The sequence below is a fragment of the Myodes glareolus genome, chromosome 18, assembly GCF_982192425.1.
Source record: "Myodes glareolus chromosome 18, mMyoGla1.1, whole genome shotgun sequence".
Lineage (NCBI taxonomy): Eukaryota > Metazoa > Chordata > Mammalia > Rodentia > Cricetidae > Myodes > Myodes glareolus.
Genome location: NC_142043.1, coordinates 53,306,607 through 53,327,894, shown reverse-complemented (window position 1 = coordinate 53,327,894; position 21,288 = coordinate 53,306,607). Strand labels below are relative to the sequence as shown.

At 44.3% G+C, this 21,288-nt stretch overlaps 1 long non-coding RNA gene across 1 annotated transcript; it reads left to right on the top strand.

The window, feature by feature from the left end:
- Nucleotides 1-1,668: 1,668 nt before the first annotated feature.
- On the top strand, nucleotides 1,669-7,896 carry LOC146890836 (uncharacterized). The gene is made up of 3 exons (XR_015735409.1): nucleotides 1,669-1,865; nucleotides 5,610-5,728; nucleotides 6,923-7,896. It is a non-coding gene; the product is annotated as an uncharacterized LOC146890836 (long non-coding RNA).
- The last annotated feature ends 13,392 nt before the right edge of the window (nucleotides 7,897-21,288 follow it).

Here is a 21,288-nt window from a genome sequence, read left to right as displayed (position 1 = left end):
TAAGAAAAGAAGGGAAGGAGGGAAGAATTGATGAAGAGAAGGAGCAAGGTAAAAAGGAAGGAACGAATGAAGGAGAAAAAATATCTAATATGCCTACATTGACTTAAAAATCCAAGATCTACCTGTGAGAAACTGGCCAGTAATAGGAATTAAATTTTCTCTTGCTGAGAAAGGAGATGGGGAACTGGCGATGGGGATTTTCCTCCATTCACACATTTGCTCTTTCTTTGGTTTAGTGAGTATTCTTTCAACGCTGGAGTCGGGCATTGTACAAACGAGACACTGGGAGGCATAAAGTGCATGAATGCTTGCAAAGGAAGAGGGCGCACAGTTCCTTCAGGCCAAAATAGAGAAATCATTCTTGCACCACAGAAACGAGGCTATCTGAGCAATAAGTTGTGCACCAACAGGTTGGAGGTAAAAATCCTGGTCAAACCACCATACCCATTGTTTTCTGGCTTCCCTGGCCGTGGGAGTAGTATGGCCAGAAAAGCTACAGGCAAACAAGGCCTGGCAAGGTCAGACTGTAGTGGGAGGCCAAGGAAGAGTTTCTAAAGGCTTGAACCGTAATGATTGACACCATGAAGAAGATGGATGGAAGGTCCATAAGGATCAGCCCACTGTAGAGAGGCTTTTTTACTGACTGGGACCCAAGCAGTTCTATAGCCTTTCACAGCCCCATTGTCCTTCCTTGTCCATCTAAGTGCCCTTCCTTGTCCTCATTGCTGTCTGAATCCTCTGGCCTCCTTCCTTCCATTCTCTCTGCTCTGCCCCTCCTCCTGCCCTGTGTGTTTGCTTTCTCATGCAGGCATTAGTATTACAAACTCGCTGTGTGCCAGGACTTCAGACTCCTGCTGCCCCCAGGATGTGCACTCTGGCAGGAGCTCAAACTGTCCTTGCCTTCTATCTACAAGGACTCCAGCATCCTCCGCCTTCGCAGGTAGCTTGCAAAACCGGTGCTACTCCATGCTTATGAGGCAGAGGCTTTAGACCACACCAAAACACACAGAACTATCTCTGCATGTAGTGCAAACCTGTTCCTTGGGTTGGGAAGGTTGGGAACTGCTGCCTAATTGTGAGAATAAACATGTAGCTGGTCCTTTTTGGACATCTTTACAAAGAGCATCATCTACCGTCTGTTGATGAGCCTCTTGCCCAAAGATCTCTTGCCAGTCCTATCCAATGGCTTTTGGTTGTGTGAAAAGGGACAGTTTCTAATGGTTTCCAGTTTTTCTGTATGTATGTATTTTTTTTTTCTTCTGGCTTCCAACTAAATCCAAATTTTGTTGCCAGAGTATAAAGGCTCTGACCCACTGCCCAGGCCCTTAATCAAACGAGAGAAAACAGATGCAAGTGTGTTGTTTGGAAGGGAGGAGTCGGCTACATTTTCGTCTGCAAAGGTCCCAAGGGATCCTCAAGGGACAATCGAAGAGACCATGGAATTAAAGAAAGGGATAAATTATGGTGTCTCTTTTGAAACCATCAGCAAGGGAAAAAAATGAACAGATCAGCACTACGTGAAAACATGTCCTGGTTAGTCACTGGACAGCCCATGTAAAATATGAACTGTGTTTTCCTGTTCCATCTGATTCGCGTTTACACTTCACACCCCCACCCCAACTTCCTGTGCTATCGGAACTGATAGTTCTTGCAGGCAGCGTTAACACTGTATTGATTCTGAAAGTCTGCCTCTCGGGTCCTCAACTAGCATCGACGGAACCCTCCTTTCCATGCGAGAGTTGGGAGAAGATGCTTGCTTGCCTTGCCAAATGGAGAGCCTCCAGCCCAAGATGTTCAGCTGGAGGATGGAATGCAGAGCAAGATGTCAGAGGGGGCTGGCCCTGGAAACAAAGATAAAAAGAGAGGTAATAATTTAAGTGGTGGGTGTAGGCAAGCTCATCTGGGGAAGCGGGCGCTGTGATGAAGAGAAAGCAAGCCAACGGCAGGCTCTTGGAGCACACCCACTTGTGGGCAAGGAGACCCAGATCGTGAGGTTATCCCAGGAGGTGGGATGGAATGGAGGGAGGAAAGGGCCATGAGAAAGGACAGTGTCAGGTCATGTTGTCCAGGGGGTGGAGACTGTCAAAGGATGCTTGACTCTCGGTCAAATGCCACGGAGGCAGAGGCAATCACAGTTGAAGGTGGTTGTCAAGCAGTAACTATGGTAGAGCTTTGAAGCACAGCAATCAGGTGCCCAAGGAAAAAGAGTTCAGATTGATTTTCAGGAGGCTTGGTGGGAGTGGGGGAAGAGGAGGGGGAGGAACAGGGGAGCTGATGTGCACATGCGCAATTTTGCTTTTCAAGATTGGGTCTTCTTTTTTTTTAATTTTTTTTTAATTATTAAAAAATTTCCGCCTCCTCCCTACCTCCCATTTCCTTCCCCCTTTCCCTGCTCCCCTCCCCCTCCCTCTCCAGTCCAAAAAGCAGTCAGGGTTCCCTGCTCTGTAGGAGGTCCAAGGTCCTCCCCTCTCCATCCAGGTCCAGGAAGGTCCGCGACAAAACAGACTAGGTTCCCACAAAGCCAGTCCTTGCAGTAGGATCAAAACCCAGTGCCATTGTCCCTGGCTTCTCAGTCAGCCCTCATTGTCCGCCAAGTTCAGAGAGTCCGGTTTGATCCCATGCTTTTTCAGTCCCAGTCCAGCTGGTCTTGGTGAGCTCCCATTAGATCAGCCCCACCGTCTCAGTGGGGGGGGGGGGCGCACCCCTCACGCTCCTAACTTCCTTGCTCATGTTCTCCCTCCTTCTGCTCCTCATTTGGGCCTTGGGAGCTCAGTCCAGTGCTCCAATGTGGGTCTCTGTCTCTATCTTCATCCATCGCCAGATGAAGCTTCTATGGTGATATGTAAGATATTCATCAGTGTGGCTATAGGACAAGGCCACAAGATTGGGTCTTCTTGCCGGGCAGTGTTGACACACGCTTTTAATTCTAGCTTTTGTGGGATTTAAGACAGAGGCAGGCAGATCTTTGAGTTTGAGGCCAGCCTGGTCTATAGAGTGAGTTCCAGGACAGCGAGGTCTACAAAGAGTAACCCTGTCTGGAAAAAACAAAAACAAACAAACACAAAGAATTGGGTCTTCTGGCCTGAGATGTAGCTTGGTGGTAGGGTGCTTGTTTATCAAGCTCAAGGCCCTGTGTTCTAGTCCTGTGCCCCTGCCCCCTCCAAAAGCAGAGCTCAGATAAACACATTGTGTGAGGGAAGAGACCTCAGAGAAGAGAGACTAAGGGAAGAGCTGGGGAGATCACTGAAGGAGCTGGAAATCACTAGCACGTGAGACAAATTCTAACCTCGAACAGAAAGAAATGTATGGACCATTCTTCCGAAAGCCATACCTCACTGAATAAAGCCCACATGGTACTACAGTGTGGTGGCCAAGGACGTAATACAACCAGACTGACAGGGTTCCCGTGATGATTTGGCCCTAACTTGCCTTTGTGACCAGCACGGTGTCCGGTGCTTTGTGCCTTAGTATGATGATTTTAAAAACATGTGAAATGACAGTACACATCTTATGAGATTATCTTTGCAGGCATGCACGCCTGTGTGTGTATATGCGTGTGAACAAGCACATTCTTCAGGTTAAAACGTGGCTCTATTTCCATCAACTTACTAAACTGAAAGATGCCATGAATTGAATATGTGTCTTTGACATCAAATACTGGTAGTCATAGCTCAATGAAACAGTGTTTCCCTTCAGAAAGCAAGAAAACTGCAGGCCAAGACATCATTAAGTCATGGGCTATCTTTACATAAAATATTCAGGGCAGATCTGGCTCACCGTAAACACTGCACAGCAAATGCAAACTGAAGGCAGAGAGCACATGGGGAACAAAGGGGATCAGGGAGCTTAAAGACGATCCCTGCCACATTCAGTCACCTCAAAGGGAACCCATCTTTTTAAAATTTTTTTACCTTTTTTTATTAATTTTTATTGAGCTCTACATTTTTCTTTGTTCCCCTCCCTGCCTCTCCCCTCCCCTTCAGTCCTCCCCCAAGGTCCCCATACTCCCAACTTACTCAGGAGATCTTGTCTTTTTCTACTTCCTATATAGATTAGATCTATGTAAGTCTCTGTTAGTGTCCGCATTGTTGTCTAGGTTCTCTGGGATTGTGGTTTGTAGGCTGGTTTTCTTTGCTTTATGTTTAAAAACCACCTATGAGTGAGTATGTGTGATAATTGTCTTTCTGTGTCTGGGTTACCTCACTCAAAATAATGTTTTCTAGCTTCATCCATTTTCCTGCAAGATTCAAGCTGTCGTTATTTTTTTCTGCTGTGTAGTACTCCATTGTGTAAATGTACCACATTTTCCTTATCCATTCTTCAGTCCAGGGGCATTTAGGTTGTTTCCAGATTCTGGCTCTGACAAACAAAGCTGCTATGAACATAGTTGAGCACATGTCCTTGTGGTACAATTGAGCACCCTTTGGATATATATACCCAAAAGTGGTATTACTGGGTCTCGGGGAAGGTTGTTGCCTAATTTTCTGAGAAATCGCTACACTGACATCCAAAGGGGTTGTACCAGCTTGCACTCCCACCAGCAATGCAGAAGTGGGAACTCATCTTTTTAAGCTTTTCTTTCTGCAACCAATCTGCCTTCTGCACCTGTTTGTTCTCCTGTAGCCTTCAGTCCACCATCAGAAACCAAACCACTCACCTTCGGGGCGGGAAAATTGTTCTGGGTTGTGAAAAGTCCTTATTTCTTAACAAACTGAGTTTTAATGCTAAAAATGCAGAGGGTCAAGTAGGAGCAATAAGAATTCTGTGAGAGGGTACATGTCAGGTTCTACTCCCAGAAGTAGGAAAAAGAATACTCTACACACCTAGCATATCAGCCTAGCGTTTCGTGCTCAAAAGGTGGAAGCCTTAGCTGTAGATAGTTCCTGTTGAGTCAATGGCACCTGCCGTTCCTACTAAGTCTACTGCACTTGGTGACCCTGTCGTCTGTACAAATTAAAATCTGGTGTCACTTGCTAAATGCAAATAAAACCACTCCCATCTGGAGCTTCCTATAGTCCCTGCTTTGTTTCAACTCTTGCAGCTGCTATACTCTGGGCAGAACTAGCCAATGGGTAGAACATTGGACAGAGGTGACACCACACAGCTCTCTCCCAAGGCTTGGCGGGTACGAGAAGGTAAACATGTGTTTATCTTATAGCTTCTGCCTCGGCCATTCCTTTGGTTCCTGTTGACAGGTATCTCTGTCCAACAACTCTACAGTGCTCAGAAACCGTCTGTTCCTTGGTGTTCATTGGAGGCTTAATCTCACCATTAGTTTTTAGAGGCAGGATCTTTACCAAGTGGCTAATAGATCGGTCATGAGGATTCTTCCCTCATGAGTGGACATTTCATCCTGGGAACGGGTTTTGCGGTTTTTTTTTTTTTTTTTTTTTTATGAAAGAGGTTTGGCTCCCCTTTTAGGTGTGCCCTCCTGTGACGTATTGCATTCTGCAATGTTCTAATGAGCAGTAAGGCCTGGCTTGTGGGGGGCAGTTCAATCTTGGATGCCTCAGCTTCCGGAACTAGTGTTCTATTCCAGCAACACCAAACAGACAAGCTGGATAAAAAGTTGATGGTTTAATCAGTTTTCTCTTTGCCTCATTCAAAAGGACAGGAAAGGCAGGTCAAAGGTCCCGGGTCTGCTGATGCAAGGCCAGTTGGTAACAGTTGACTTCGTAACACATGCAGATGAATCAGAATTTGAAGTTCGGAGCTTGGAGTGCTTCCAGTGAGTATAATTCCTTGGTGTTCCTAAGTAGAAGTAAACCCAACCTGTGACTAAGAGAGTCACTATATGGCACACTGTCAAGCAGCCATAGTAAATGCAGTAGAAGCCAGTATTCAGTGATTAAGAATACTGAATGGGGGCTGATGAGATGGCTCAGTGCGTAAGAGCACTTTAGAACAACATTAATGACCCAAGTTCAAGTCTCAAATCCCACAAGATGGAAGGAGAGAACCAACTCATCTAAGTTAACCTCTGAGTTCCATATCTTCACCTCCACACATGCATTAAATAAGTAAATAAAATTGCAATAAAATGACTGTGTTCAAGTATTTATTGAATTCTGATGCTTATGGGGAAGAACAGTGACCAGAGCGATGCTGATGGGTTGTTACGGGTGGTGCCGGTGAGCCACGGCCCAAGTATGGACGTGCACATCAGCTAGATCACTTAGGGCTCCAAGAGAAACTCTAGATTTTTCCCCAGGAGACTAGAAAAGGAAGTTCCCATGGTTCAGAGAGAGTGGAGAAAATTCTGTCCCACTGTCACCTTTGCTTCTGGGTCATCCCTCAGATTTTACTTTTTAAATTATTAATATTATAACTTATGGATGGCCCATTTTATTTATTATGGATGTGGAGGTCAGAGCAGAGATTATGCAAAGGTAAAGTTGGCCTTCACACATACTTTTCATTAATTCAAGAAACTTAGTGAACCCCAAACAGAGTAACCAAAGAAAGAAACCCATGTCAAAATACAAGATAATTAAATCAAATTGAAAACTAAAGACAAGGAATAGTCCTGGCAGCCACCAGAAGAAAACAATGTGTACTGGAGAGAGAAAGGAGATATCAAATGACAGATAGCTCACTAGAGCCTGGATAGGGGCTGGGAGTGAGGGACAAGAGAGTCTAAAACCCCCAAGGAATGGCCCGTTACATCTGAAATCATATCTGGTTGAATATAGTCTATGCCCAATACATTTCTGTTTATCAAGGATGAACTAACATTTCTTCGTGTAGGAAAACAGAATTTTATTTTTCAGAAGACCTACTTGCATCGAGATCTCAGTATGCTCAGTTTTGTTTTGGTGTGTGTGTGTGTGTGTGTGTGTGTGTGTGTGTGTGTGTGTGTGTGTATGTGTATACACTATGGCATCTTGTTGACATTAACTATGACTTTGATCATAACAAACAGGTCACGATTGCACCCCTCACCCCAAAGCTAGAAGAAATCATTTCAAAGAAGAGGCACGACATCAGAGGGGACTCGGAATCAATGAAGAACAACAGAAATGGCAAGGGTTTAGTTTTTTAAACTGTGAATGACCGTTGAGTGCAAACCTCACAGCACTTCCTGTAGGCGGTCAGTGTTTGCCACGGACAGGATAACTACCGTGGTGAGCCGGAAGCTGAGGATCTGCCACACAGCATGCCTCCTATATTCATCTTAGAATAGTGATTGTTATTTCTAATTAGACTGAGAAGTTAAGTGTATTTTAACCTCTGAAGGACTCATAAAGAGCTTTGTATGAAGAGGTAGTGGCCAAATGCTCTTTAGGCAAATTAAAATGCAGTTCTGGTAAGTATTCCAACGAGGGCAAGAGAGGGGAAATAAAGAAAAATAATGTAATAAACAAAACGCAAGAGCAGAGCGAACAGGAAGCCATCATAGGATGGCACAGTTAATAAAGCTGATAGTTAGAAAATCAAAATGGTTTAACACATCAGCTGAGGTTTGGAGAGCTGGCTGGGAGGTTAGGAGCCGCTGCATCTCTTCCAGCAGACCTGAGTTCTGCTCCCAGAATCCACTGGGCAGCTCATACCCACTGAAACTTCAGTTTCAGGGGATCTAATGTCTTTTTTTGACCGCCTCGGGAGCCTGCACACACATGGGTCACATACAAATATACAGACGTATGCTTAAAATAAAAGTAAATAATTCCTGAAAGAATTGAATACAGCTAAAGTGGTAATTACAGGGAAATCAATGGCAAAAAAAAAAAAAATGTCGTCACTAGAGACAAAGGAAACTTTAAACATAAACAGTTTAACTCCATCTTAAGGAAGTAGAGCGGTGGTTCTCAACCTTCCTAATGGTGAACCCTTTAATAAAGTTCCTCATGTCGTGGTGATCCCAAATAATAAAGTTATTTTGTTGTTACTTCATAACTGTAATTTTGCTTCTCTTATGAATTGTAAAGTAAGTATCTGACCTGTGAGATTCTGATATGCAACTCCCAGAGGGGTCATGGTTCACAGGTTGAGAACCACTGAACTAGAAGAAGGTGGCCAAAGTAAGCCCAGAGCAAGCAGAAGGAAGGAAATAGTGAAGAAGCAAGAATATTCAAAAAAACAAAATGTTGGTTCTTCAATAAACACCACTCAGTTCAGTGAGCCTGAAAAAGAGGGGAAGGGGCATCGGGGGCAGGGTTCCAGTATTAGAAAGGGAAGCTATGCCATTGCTTTAAACCTTTAAAAAACATCACTATAAAAAGGAAACACCACTAATAACTCCTCCACATAAACTCAGCAGTTTACATGCAAGAGAATTAGATCCCTGAAACCTAGAAAGAACCAATCCAAACAAACCACAAAACCCAACGAACCAAGCAACGACAAAAGCAAAAGCCAAGATAAACAAGCAGCATGAGCGGTCCCAGACCTAGCAAAAAAAATCTGGTTTATTTTTAATATTTATTTACTATAATGTGTGTGTGTGTGTGTGTGTGTGTGTGTGTGTGTGTGTGTGTCCATGCACAAGCTCCTGCTGTAGCTTGCAGTGGAGGTCAGAGGACAATCTGTGGGAGTCAGTTCTCTTTCTACTATGTGAGTCCTGGGGAATAGCTCAGCCAGGTATGGCAGTGGGCATCCTTTATTCCCTGAGTCATATTGCCAACCTGATATGTGAAGTTAAAAAGACCGCTTTAGGCCCAAAAGATTTCATTTACTAGTTTTCTGAATATTACAAAAGAGGTGATACCAAAATTAATATATGATAATCTTTATAATTATATATAATAGTCTTTATATATGTGTATGTATATATATATATATATGCTTATCTTTACCGATCTGTATACAGGGCCTGGAGAAATGACTAAGTAATTAAAAGCACATACTGCTCTTTCAGACGACCAGATTTGGCTCCCAGCACTCAGATGTCAGCTTACAACTAACTGTCTGTAACTCTAGCTTCAGGGGTCTGACACCCTCTTCTGACCTCCTTAGGCATCTTCACACATGCAGCACACATAAACTCATGCAGGTACTACACACACATGCACATAAGTGCTTAAAGATTTTTAATGATTCTATGTGTGGTTTTATTTTTCCAAATTATATAAAAGATTAAATTTGTCAGAGTAGTATATGCACATATATACGTACACACTGGCACTCATACACCCTCATATACGAGCACACACACACACACACATATATATGTGCATACACTGGTATATATACATGCACATACACACACACTTAAAGTCTCAAAGAAAGGCAGTGGAAGTCATGATTAGGAGCAAACAAGGAGAGCGAGGGATAGAAGAAGAAATGCCTGACCGAAATCACACCCCTCCAGAACAAAGTGCCCTGGCCAGTTGGATGCATTGATGCATTTATGAAACTGGAACAGAAAAAGACAAGCACCCCGACTATTATTGCACACACAGGCCATCTCGCTCATTACAAGAGCTGCAGCTCGTACAATGCACAGCCTTTCAAAGAGGCCAAGCACCTTTCTAAGTGCTGACGTCATCGGCGGGCTGTGATTGTGGATCTCAATGGCTTTACTGCCACTACAGATGCAGGTGTCCCCTGTACCACGGGACTGCGGCTTTGCACACTTGAGCTGCTGGGCACTCAGTAAGGACCTTTGTCTTTAACTGCTAACTGCCCACATCACAGCCGTTGGAGTCCTTATCTTTTATCTCACTGGAATTTGTGAGATTTGCTATTGGACTTCACCTCTGTCTCTTGTCTATCGGGCATCAGATTTTCTAGGTGAATCTGAAAGAGTCCTCTTACTCCAATTTATTCTCCCATCAACCCTGAAAAGGGCAAGAAATATGGAGATTACTAAATCCGTCATAGTATTTTGAATAGATTTAACGGAGTGAGGCCTAGAGGTACAAGAACTCAGGAAAGACATGCAGATGGGAACATTAATGAAGAGCTTGCATGAGGGATGGGAAGGGAGTCGGAAAAAAGTCCATAGGGCGCTGATGGGGGCGGGGCATAGACCGGAAACACACCGAAGTGAGGAACGCAAGAACAGAAGCAGCTAAGCAGCTTTGAACACTCCACCATAAGGAACTTCGCAGCAGGGAACAGAGAGGGTAACAGAATATACAGGCTGAGAAAGCAGAAGACTGGCTGGGATGAGTAAGAAGAGCTTATGGGAGGGCAGGGAAGGGGCAAATAAGAGCAGTGATATAACGGCACCCGTGAATGTTGAGGGAAAATTGTTGCTTTGTGTTCTAACAACAAAAAATAATCTAAAAAGAGGACAGCTTTTATGAAACTGAGGAGGTAACCGGTGTTGTCCAGAGTGAGGAGAAGGGGAACCACTCACCGTGCGCTATTGGTGAGGATTCAGAGGATTGGAATAGCTTGGGGACTTTGAGCACAATGAAAAACAGAGCTAGCGTAGATCTAAGCCCAAGGGAAATGGACTCACAGCCTATAAACCATGCCATGTTTCTCTGCAACACTGGTCATAATAGACAAGCCACAGAGAGCCACCAGAGAGCCCAAGACAGATGAGGCAACTTTTTAATGATGCACTTTATTTATTTCCACAATTGAATATGGTTTAACCCTTAAGAAGAAAAGAAAAAGTCTTTCCATTCATTTCAATACCTAGAAACCTAGAGGAGAGAATAGTCAAATAATCCAGACACAGAAAGAAAAACACTTCATATTATGTGTGTGGTTTTTAAATGGGTCAAATGCTGTCCATAGAAAGAGAAAGTGTCCCTGTGGTTATTAGGGACAAGGACATGGAAGGTATCGGAGGGAACCAAATTACAGCAACGTGGATGAGAGTGGCCAGTAACAAATCTGATGGACACCACGAGGGTGGTGACCAACAATAGGTACTGCATGCTGGAGTTTGCTAAAGCCGTAGACTTTAGGGACTATTACTACGAAAGAGGGGTTGGACATTATGAAGTTATGGGCCTGCTGTACACACACACACACACACACACACACACAGAGAGAGAGAGAGAGAGAGAGAGAGAGAGAGAGAGAGAGAGAATGACAGACAGACAGTTAAATGAATGAAAGAGGAAAATTACCTAGTTCTTAAAAATGTCAGTCATAAGAAAGTATGTAAGTGGGGGGGCACTGTCAGCACCCCTTTCCTTTCTGTTATCACGCTGACGCTTATTACAGAGCAGGAAGTGCCAAAGATGGAAGGTTCGGCAATAAGAGAGACATATCAAAGCGATGAAGCTCTTTTTCCTCCTCTGCCTTCATTTACCCACAGTTAAGTCTTGGAAAGTGGTGAACCCTCAGTTTACTTTCCCCAGCAACGCTCCCACATCTATACCAGTGTTTCCAGAGAGGCTAGCCTCAAGCTCGGTCCGTATATGACCAAGAATGTTATCTAGGATCTGCATGAAGCTCATCTTTGAAGAGAATGTTCACAAAAACAGCTCCCGAAGCACCCACAAGCTGGATTGGCTTTGACGCTGATTGCTGCAGAAGGCCTTGAGTCACCCCTGCAAGGACTCCACCCCATCCATGTTAATGGGCTATGCCCTGGGGTGGGGGATCTGGGGGGAGATATGTGAAATACCCCCTCATGTGAAATAGAGAAATGGCATCCTCCTGTTCAGTGAAAACTGTCTGTATTAGTGGTGTGGACCCTGCTGAGTTCAAATGGATACTTTGAAGTGAGAAAGCTGAGATGTCTCTGGCCACTGTCTAGAGTCACAAGAAACTTCCAGCAAGTGTCCTGTTTTCGAGAAGAAACCGCAGCCGCCAGAAAAGGATGAGGGCTCTTCTCTTTTCCGGCCATGAAAGTCTCTAGGGAGTGGAGATCGTTGGCCATGGTCCAAAGCCCTGACTGCTCTGTAATTTCTGAGTGATATTGGTTAATAGTGAGAGTACAGGGATGTGTGTGCATGGAGGGGGCGTGTGTGCACTTGAACCCCACGGGCACTTTCTGTACCTTCTTCGCATATAGAATGAAAGCATTAGTCAGGTCTGGTGGAACAGGCCTGTAACTTTACTCTCTCAAGAGACTAAAGTAGGAGTATCACAGGTTCAAGGCCTGCCTGGGATACACAGTGAGTTCAAGACTGGTGTTTAGCAGTGGCTTCCAGGAAGACTGTGTAGATAAGAAGCCTGAGGCTATTGAAGAGACTCACAGAATTATGATTGATTAGTAATGTCTGCCCAGAGTAGGGGATGGGAAAGGGGTAACACAGCATGTTTCTGGCAGTGGTGGACTACAACTCCAGTTTTCTTTCTTTCTGGAAAGAGAACAGGAAAGGACAGGCCTGCCCCTTCCGGGAATGTCACAGTTCTAACACTGTGATGTTAAAAGAGGTCCCTCTTGTAGCAGTTCAAGGCCAAGTGCTGAGAAATGGTTTTGTTTTGTTTTAATTTTGTTCAGGGCTTCATAGCTTCCTTCTGGGCAAGCTCTTTGGCTGGTAGACCTTATAATTTCTGTATCATGGTGGTCTCTTCTCCAGTAAGGATGGTCATGGCTTATATTTTCAGAGCCTTTAATTTACAAAACACTTAATATCCATTAGGGTATTTTATATTCAACCATTTGGCATGGGGCAAGCACAAGAGGATGGAAGGCAGGCTGGTGGAGCTGTTTCTTAAGTCTCAAGTTCATTGATGATTCTAGCACAGATGTTTCACTTCCAAAGTGCTGGCGTTTCGTTTCCAGGCTATGGTATCTGCCTTTTGCTCCAAGTCGTCCTTAGTTTCTGGGCTTTTAAATTTATTTTCCTTTCATTTGTGATTCTTCTCCATGCCTTACATGTTGGCCTGTTGTTAAAATATTGCCCTCGTCTTGCACAGCGTGTCCAAGTATTTCCTCAGTGAGTCACTTAGAACCTCCAAGCCAATTCTGTTCCCAAGACAAAAAGCCAAAGCTAGGATTAGTTCCAGTTTTGTGTTAATGAGTTCACATTCTTAAGACTTAGAAATCCCCAAGTGCTGTGCAGATATCAAAGTGGTCAGATGCTGTCCTGGGTGGAAGGCAGGCTCTCCATCCTTTCAGTACCCAAGTGCTGTTTTCCGGTCCTCACAGATAGCTTCTACATCAGGAGCGTAATCTATTCTCTCCCACTCAGCCAGTCTCAAGAGATCTGGAACTATTTTGCAATAAAAGATGTGTAAGGTTGACCCTCTCTGCCCACGCTGCTCCCTGCTCAAATGGGTTGAGTCAGTATTTCCTCTTACCCTAATTCAGCAATGGGCCAGTTGGTTTTGTCTGATATTCTAAAACCCCACTAAACGACCTCCTTTCTGGTCAGGAAACAGTCAAGCAGTTTGACTGTTTAATTAATAGAGTCAAAGGAGGCTGGTGAAGAGTTCAGACCCCAGGGGCTCTTTCTTCCACAGAAAGAGCTGGGAGAAGGTCCCCTAATTATCTGTTCCCATTGTGAAACTTTACATTACATAAAGGGAAGCCATGTTTGGCTCTTTCTGACTGTATGGCCACTCAAATGAATCAACATCAAAATTCTGTAGAGGAGAAAAACAATGAAATTGTTACTTTTTAGTTGTTGTATGGCTTCAACCGGTCCCCAAACACCCTACCATCAAGGCCATACAACTGCAACGGTTTCTTATATAATTATTATTTCCATGCAGACAATGTAATTATTGTCTGCATCAATGGCCCTACAAGAAACAAATGTGTGAAACTTTCTTTAACATGCACGTGAAGTTTGGATGTATTTCTATCCTGCTTCCATGTTTCTCTTTGGTGTCCCCCCTGAGACATTTGTTAATGGGATGACATCTGTGACAAGCAGGACCCTTCCTGAAAAACTGATCAATTGGCGATTGATTGACTGATTTGTTGGTTGTTGCCACTCATTTATTTAGAAAATTTATTAAGCACTTGTACCACGCAGCTCACAAGGCTAGGCCCTCAGAGAATAAAGAATGACGAGTCCTCCCGCAAACAGACTGAGGGAACAAATATGGCAGCCTGTTACCACACTTGAGAAAAACCTCTACAACTATGCACGGCTGCATAGAGGAACTGACAATTAGCCAGAGTCCTAGGTATGTGCACGGGGGAAGGGTGGGGGAGGGGGAGCAGAACCCAGGATATCCTCAGAATATGGAATTCAGGGAAACAAACACTCCAGGGGGACCATGGAGTAAATGCCAATATATTGGAGCATAAGAAAGTTGGGCGGGTGAGCCCTCATCCCCATTGGCAGAAAGGTTCTTTTCTCTGATTTGGACATGCCCTTTTCCTCTCCGTTTCCTTAATAGCATGTTTTTGGGAGGATGGAGAGGTTGGTCCAATGACATGGGGACATCAAGAGGGCTAGGCTTTGCAGATGTGTTTGGCTGACTGGCACATTCTGTGAGACAGCCCGACAACCTTTTCTGTGTGGCTTACCACATGCCATGCACGGATATTTGGTTTTTCTCTTCCTAGTCCTTGCAGCCTTTCCCTCCTCAGACTCTTTGGTGTGACATCCAGTTCACGCACAGGCTCAGGCTCCGACTCAGGCTCACTTGGTGATTGGCTGGAACTTTCACCAAGATTCCGTATTTCACAGACATCGTCAGGAAGAATGGGTCCAGAATTAGCCCTCTCGACCACCTCTTCTGCATGGGCACTGGGCACTCTTCACTGGGATCACCTTTCCCATTCAGAATCCCTCAAGTGGGGATTGCTGTCTTTGTCACTGATAGTGATCAGTGGAGGCTTCTGATGGCTGGAGCCTTGGTGTCAGAGGACCATCTGAAGACTTGTCTTCATTGCTTCTTTTGCTGCCCTGAGCTCTCTTTTCTTCATAGGGAGCGTCAGAATCAAGGTCTGAGTCAATCACCTCACAGTTGGACTCTCTCTTCTCTGGCAAGAAGTATGTAGTGTGGTGATTTGAATAGGTATGGTCCCTATAGACTCATGTGCTTGAATGCTTGGGCTATAGGGAGCCGCACTCTTAGGAGGTGTGGCCTAATTGGAGTAGGTGTGGCTTTGTTGAAGTAGGTGTGGCCTTGTTAGAGTAGGTGTGGCCTTGTTGGAGGTGGGGAGTGGGAGGTGTAGGGGTGTCTAATATGCTCAACCTACACCCAGTGTGGCACATAGCCTCCTTCTACTTCCTAAGCATCAAGATGTAAAACCTTCAGCTATCCTGGCATCATGTCTACCTGTATGCTGTCATGCTTCCCACCATGAGGATAATGAGCTAATACTCTGAAACTGTAAGCCAGTCCCAACTAAATGTTTTCCTTTATAAGTGTTGCCTTGGTCATGGTGTCTCTCCACAGCAATAAAACCCCGACTAAGACACTCACACTTTTTGCTGCTGTTGCTGCTGCTGCTGCTGCTGGTGGTGGTATCCATGTTACAAATAGAACTGCTTTTATGGTGTCTAGGTGTCTAGCACAGCTCACAGACCCCACCCACTCCAGAGCATATCAGAACTGATTTATTATTTTCGCCTCAGAAAACAGTGACAAATAAAAAGCTAGCTGTGTACCTTTGTTTTCATCTTGCACATTAGGAGACAAAAAGAAGTATGTGATTCAACGTCAGTGTGAGACCTGAAACTCTACAGTTAGTGTTAGAAATGGCTTAAGCCATACCGACAGGGATGCCTGGATCATAAGAAGACTGGGAGTAGGGCTAGAGAGATGGCTCAGAGGTTAATGTCCTTGTTGTGCTTGCAAAGGACCCAGGTTCAGTTCCCAGCACCCACATGGTGGCTCAGAACCATCCATAACTCCAGTTCCAGGGGGATTTTATCCTCTCTCCTGGCCTCCCAAGACAATGGTCATAAACTTGGCGCAAATATATACATGCAGGCAAATACACCTATACATAAAATAAGTCTTTACAATAGAAGAAAAGTCTCGGGGGTTAGAGACATGGCTCTGTGGTTAAACTATTCATCTCACAATGTAACACAGAGTTTGGTAGCCCAGAACCCAGGCGAATGCTGAGTGTTGGTTCAGCTTGGTTTGGGTTTGACTGGAAGATGTTGCCTCAAGAAATAAGGTAGAAGAGTGATCTAGGAAGATTCCTGACATCAATGTCAAAGCCTCTACAGGCACACACACACATGTACCCCCACACATGCAAGATGTACACACACACACACAAACACACATGGAAAAATACATACAAGGTTGGATGAAGATGTTTCTGGTCATTATGTCGATGTGTATTTCATAACTGATTCTGTAGGTTTATCCTGGCTATCATGATCTCAATCTAATACTTGATGCCCATGTCAGATGTATGCTGCCTCCAGACCAAGTCATGTGTCCAGCACTCAGAAGAGAGAAAAGAGCTAGCTAGACCAGCAAGTGCTTCTTGACTCCTCTATGGAAACCAGAAAGTTTCCCTAGCTAATCTATTTAAATCTCATTGGCATTTCTGGATCATGTGATACAGGCAGAAGGCACAGATAGACAACGATCATAAGAATCTGTTTCCCCCTGGCTTGGGAATTCTGTAAACATCTGATAGTCAACCTCCAATCTGAGGGCTGGAGAAAAGTGTAAGACACAGTCCTGTTATTTCTCTACGAGCTTAGAAGGTGGTTGGGAGAAGTTCATATACAGGAAAGTCAGATACTAATGAGAAAAAGATAGCACAAGGCAGTAACACAGGAGGCAGAGGGGAATTGGTTGAGAGTCTATGGTCCAGAAGTCGCTTGAAAACTAAGAGCCTGGTCATCAGGTCTAACAACACAAAAATAAGCTAGGCGCCCATGTCATCCGCTAGACCAAGGGGAAATGCTGGTCTCACAGATCATGCTTGATGGCTAATCTTGGTTGTCAACTTGACACACCTGGGACAAGGCAGCTTCCTGCCTCCATGATATTGGTCTGTGCTCACGTCTGTGAAACATTTTCCTGATTACTAACTGATGTAGGAGGATCCAGCCCACTGTGGGTGGTACCAACCTGAAGTGTGTGGGCCAGGGATATATAAGAAAGGCAGCTGAACACGAGCCTAGAAGCAAGCCAGTAGGCAACATTTCTTCATGATCTCTGCTTCAGTTCCTGCCTCCAGACTGTTTCTTGTCTTGAGTTCTTTCTTTGGCTTCCCTAGATGTCGGACTACAATCTGTAAGCCAAACATATCCTCCCTGTCTGGCTTTGGTCAGTGTTTTATCACAGTAATAGAAAGTAAACTCAGACAGCCATGGGAGACCATTTCTGAGCATATGCCTCACGCACGTGACTGACTGTTACGGTCCCAGGGCTGAGTGTCCAAAGGAGGAATTCCAGACATGGTGCTCACTCTTATCTTTGTTACTGAGCTGTGGTAAAAGACTTTAAACAAATCCAGCAGCTGGGAGAGTGATACTCGACGGCATGGTAGAATAAGCATTTCAATAAATCTTAATTGCATGGGAGCCACTGGCTTCCTGGACATTCTAAAATTTCTATTCTGCTGCTGGGAAAGAAATAAAATTTTATGTCCCTTGGATTTTTCTGTGATGGTCTTTTGTGAATTACTAATTCTCGAGGCATTCTGAGAGAATAAAATTAACGTGTTTTTAGATCCCTACTAGCTTCCCAGATTTTAGCTGATTTAATTCTTATAACCAATCCAGAGGGTTAGGCATGGTTGTCATTTTTCCATGGATAAAGTAAGGTCTGGGTAAGTTAGCCCGTTGACTCAAAAGCTCCAAGAAGGAGTCACACTTGGTGGTATGTGCCTTTAATCCTGGTATGACTAGGCTATCTAGTAGGCTCCAGGATAGGCTGAGCAGTTGAGCAAGGCCCTGTCTCCAAAACCATGAATAAACAAAAATCTCAAAGAAGAATAGTTTTAGGTATTTATGTAACTCACTAGTTACCCAGTCCCTTAATGAGTGGAGTCTGAAGGTTGTTCTTTTTTTTAACTATAAAACACGCAATCACTGAGAAGGTATCTGAGTAAACATGTTGCATACATGAATAGGATAAGTATGTGAGTAACGTGTGTGCATATGAGTATGTATGCTACATAAACATACAAGCATATATATTACAAGTATATCATAAGCATGTACATTACACATGTGTATATCATAAGTCTGTATGTTACCTGCATGTATTTGGGTCACGTATGTGTATAAGTATTATATCACACATGTATATTTGTAAGTATATATGTCACACACATGTATATAGTATTTCTTTGACTACAAGTGCAGAAGAAACACGAATGGGAAGGATTCTGGCCATTCTCTATCTACCTGAGTGTTGCTATGTTCTTTGGAAACCTCTTGAAACCATGTCCTAGGAAGAGCCCATCCTCTCCTCTTGCTTAGTGGAATACAATAACCAAGACCAACTTTTCTGTGATCCACGGCCAGATCCAACTAAGATCCAACTTTTCCATGATCTCTGCTCCAATGGTACCTACCCAGGGAGGGACCAAAGACTGTCCTTGATCGAGGCCCAGCAGCCTGTCACCTCACCATAGCTCTCCATTTTTTGCTTTCAAGTGTTTGTCAATATCCCATGAATTTGTTTGTGTATTTTCTATCTACAGCCTCTTACGATGGCAGTTCCATGAGAGAGAGAGAGAGAGAGAGAGAGAGAGAAAGAGAGAGAGAGAGTCTTTCCTTATTTATCGATTTATTTATTTTCTTCACGATTTCCTCCATGGCTTAGAATAGTGCTGGACTACTGCGGGCACTCGGTGACATTTCTTGCGTGTGTGAGAGTACCAGTCCTAACCACTCCCTCCCACTGCCGCCAGGATTTGGCAGAGTCGGTGTGTGACACTCTGTCGCCTATCAGTGGACATTTGGATGGGGGTTATTTACTGCCTAGACGCTGTCCCCTTCTCTGGCTCCTCAGACAGACAAAGAACAGGGTTCCAGCAAATGCAGGGCTTCTGTATCACAGGAAGCAGCCACCCTGCCTCTCAAGGTTAGTCTGTAAACTGAAGAGAAGAACCAGCTTTTTACAGTGTCGGATGCTCATTCCGAGCAGGCACCGGGTGAGCATTCTCGCTCTTTAACGAAGAACGTAAACTTTGAAAATGACTCAGCTCTAGAGAAAGCGGTCCAAATCTTATTTATTGTCTCTGCAAAGCATTTCCTGAAGGGGACTAGCTTTACGGCAGCCAGCCAGCTGTGGTTTGCTCTCGCAGTCCTTTTGAAATGTTTCTATAATCACCACCGTGCTATGCTACCCTTGCTAAGACTTTCATCGAAGGAACTTGGTGACTTAACTCGGGGCTTCCAATGGTGAGTTAAGGGAACGGAGCTGCCATAGCAAAGGTGTGTGAGCTGGAAATTGAACCCAGGGCCTCCTGCACAGACAATTACCCTACTACACCCAGGCCACATGAGACTTCAATCTAAAAAGCTCTTGCTTGCTGCTCTAGAGCAAAATCCATGCCCACGTTCAGGTGCTTCCCAATGTACTGGGAGATGTTAATGACTCACTGAAGTTTCTGCAGATCTTCAGAAAAGCCTTGCTACGAGACCCGCAGGAGCCTGAGAAGGTCTGTAGTTACAAGACTCTACAGTCAGACTGCCTGGGGTGCAGACTCCTGGGTAGACCAATCCCTGCTTGGGGACCCTAGCAGATCTCATTTCACAGTAAAAGCAGGTGCATTTTCTTTATTTTATTGCTCTCATTGCTCTCAGAGATCCCCAGGGATTTTACCATGATCTGTAGGGACTTCTGGCTGAGCCAGTCTCAGGGTTGGTACCCTGGCTGTCTTTCATCTATAATGCTCTTCTCCTCACGTACTTATGTCTTGTTCTCCAGCTTCATTAAGACATTTGCTTAACTCTCCCCTTTTGAAAGGTACTTGGTATATTTTTTTCCTTTAAAATAGCACCCCCCCCCACTACTTCTCTGTGCTTGGCTGCTTTTCTTTTGTTTTGAGGCAATGACTCATGTTGTCCAGGCTAGTCTTGAACTCATTATGTAACTAAGAGTGACCCTGGACTTTTGGTCCTCCTGCCTTCATTTCCCAAGTTCTAGGATTACAGAGATGTGAAACCATGCCTGATTCCACTCAGTACTCTGTCTTTTTTAGTCTTCCCTGTAGCCCATACATCCCATTTTTTAAAAGAAGCTTGTGAATTTATGGGGATTATTTTGGCCACTGTGATGACCCAAGGCTTTGATCAATGCATAGAACACAAGAAATACTCTATAAATCTGTTAATTGTTGGAGTGGAGTGTTGGAACTGATTTGGCTCTCAGAGTCCTTTCCATTGGCTTGGAGTGGAACCCCAAAAGATTATGTGAGGGTCACCCACAAACAATAGGAAAGGCTTCAGGTCTCAGCAGCTGAGGTTCCAATTGGAAAAGCAATTACAAGTTGATTTGTGAGCATTTCAGTCAGGTCAGGGTGTAAGAGAGATGTTAGGCTTTCCCAATTTCATCCATATCCCTACCGATCTCCTTTGCTTAAGAGGCTGGAGTGGCTTTCTGGTTCTTGACACAGAACAGAGCTAAATGATGCAGAAGTAAAGTGTTCATCCCTTCAGGGTACTGGGAGTCCAGAAGGCAAAGAGCACTGGTGTGTCTTCCTCTGTTTCCATCTCCAGAATTTACCTCAATTATTGCTAGTACACACCTGAAGGATAATTGGTCAATTAAAAAATGTCCACCTTGAAATGCAGTTCTGTTAATGCAGGCGCAAGGGTCTCTAGTTCACCTCCTACGAGCATGGCTCTTGATGGTCAGCTTGATGGGATTCAGAATTGCCGAGAAGACAAACATCTGCATGTGTCTGTGAGCGAGTTTCCAGAAAGGCGTAACAAAGGAGAAGGAGCCACTCTGAGCATGGGTAGCACCATCTCTTGAACTGAGGTCCTACATTGAATAATGTGAATGGAAAGTGTTGGGGGTGGTGAGTTGAGTACTAGCGTTCAACTCTCTGCTTCTTCATTATGCTGTAACATAACCGTCTACACACCTACAGCCCTGCCTTCCTCACCATGATGGACTGTGCCCTCTCAAACTGTGAGCCAAAAGAAACACTTCCTTTGGTTTTTTTCCTGCCCGACATTTGGTCATAGCACTGAGAAAAGTCACTAATACAGCATTTTTTGGGATGAGTTTCTCTTCCATCTTGTCTTCTATGTCTCCCCGTCCTCAATCTACTCTCAGGCTCTTACAGAATATTTTCCTCAGTGCCCTTTCATGAGACACAGAACAAGATGATTCCATTAAAAAAATGTTCTCCCATCAACTTTTTATCAAGTAAGATGGAGCTAAAATTCAGAATGTTCAGCCAAAAAGTGTATGCTTAGTACCCCCAAAGTCACTGAAACCATGATCTTAAAGCTGCAGTAGGCTTTAGGAACCGGTTGGTTGGGAATGCTTCTGTGGAGTCTCGTGTTTTCCTTGTTGTAGGCAGAAGGATAG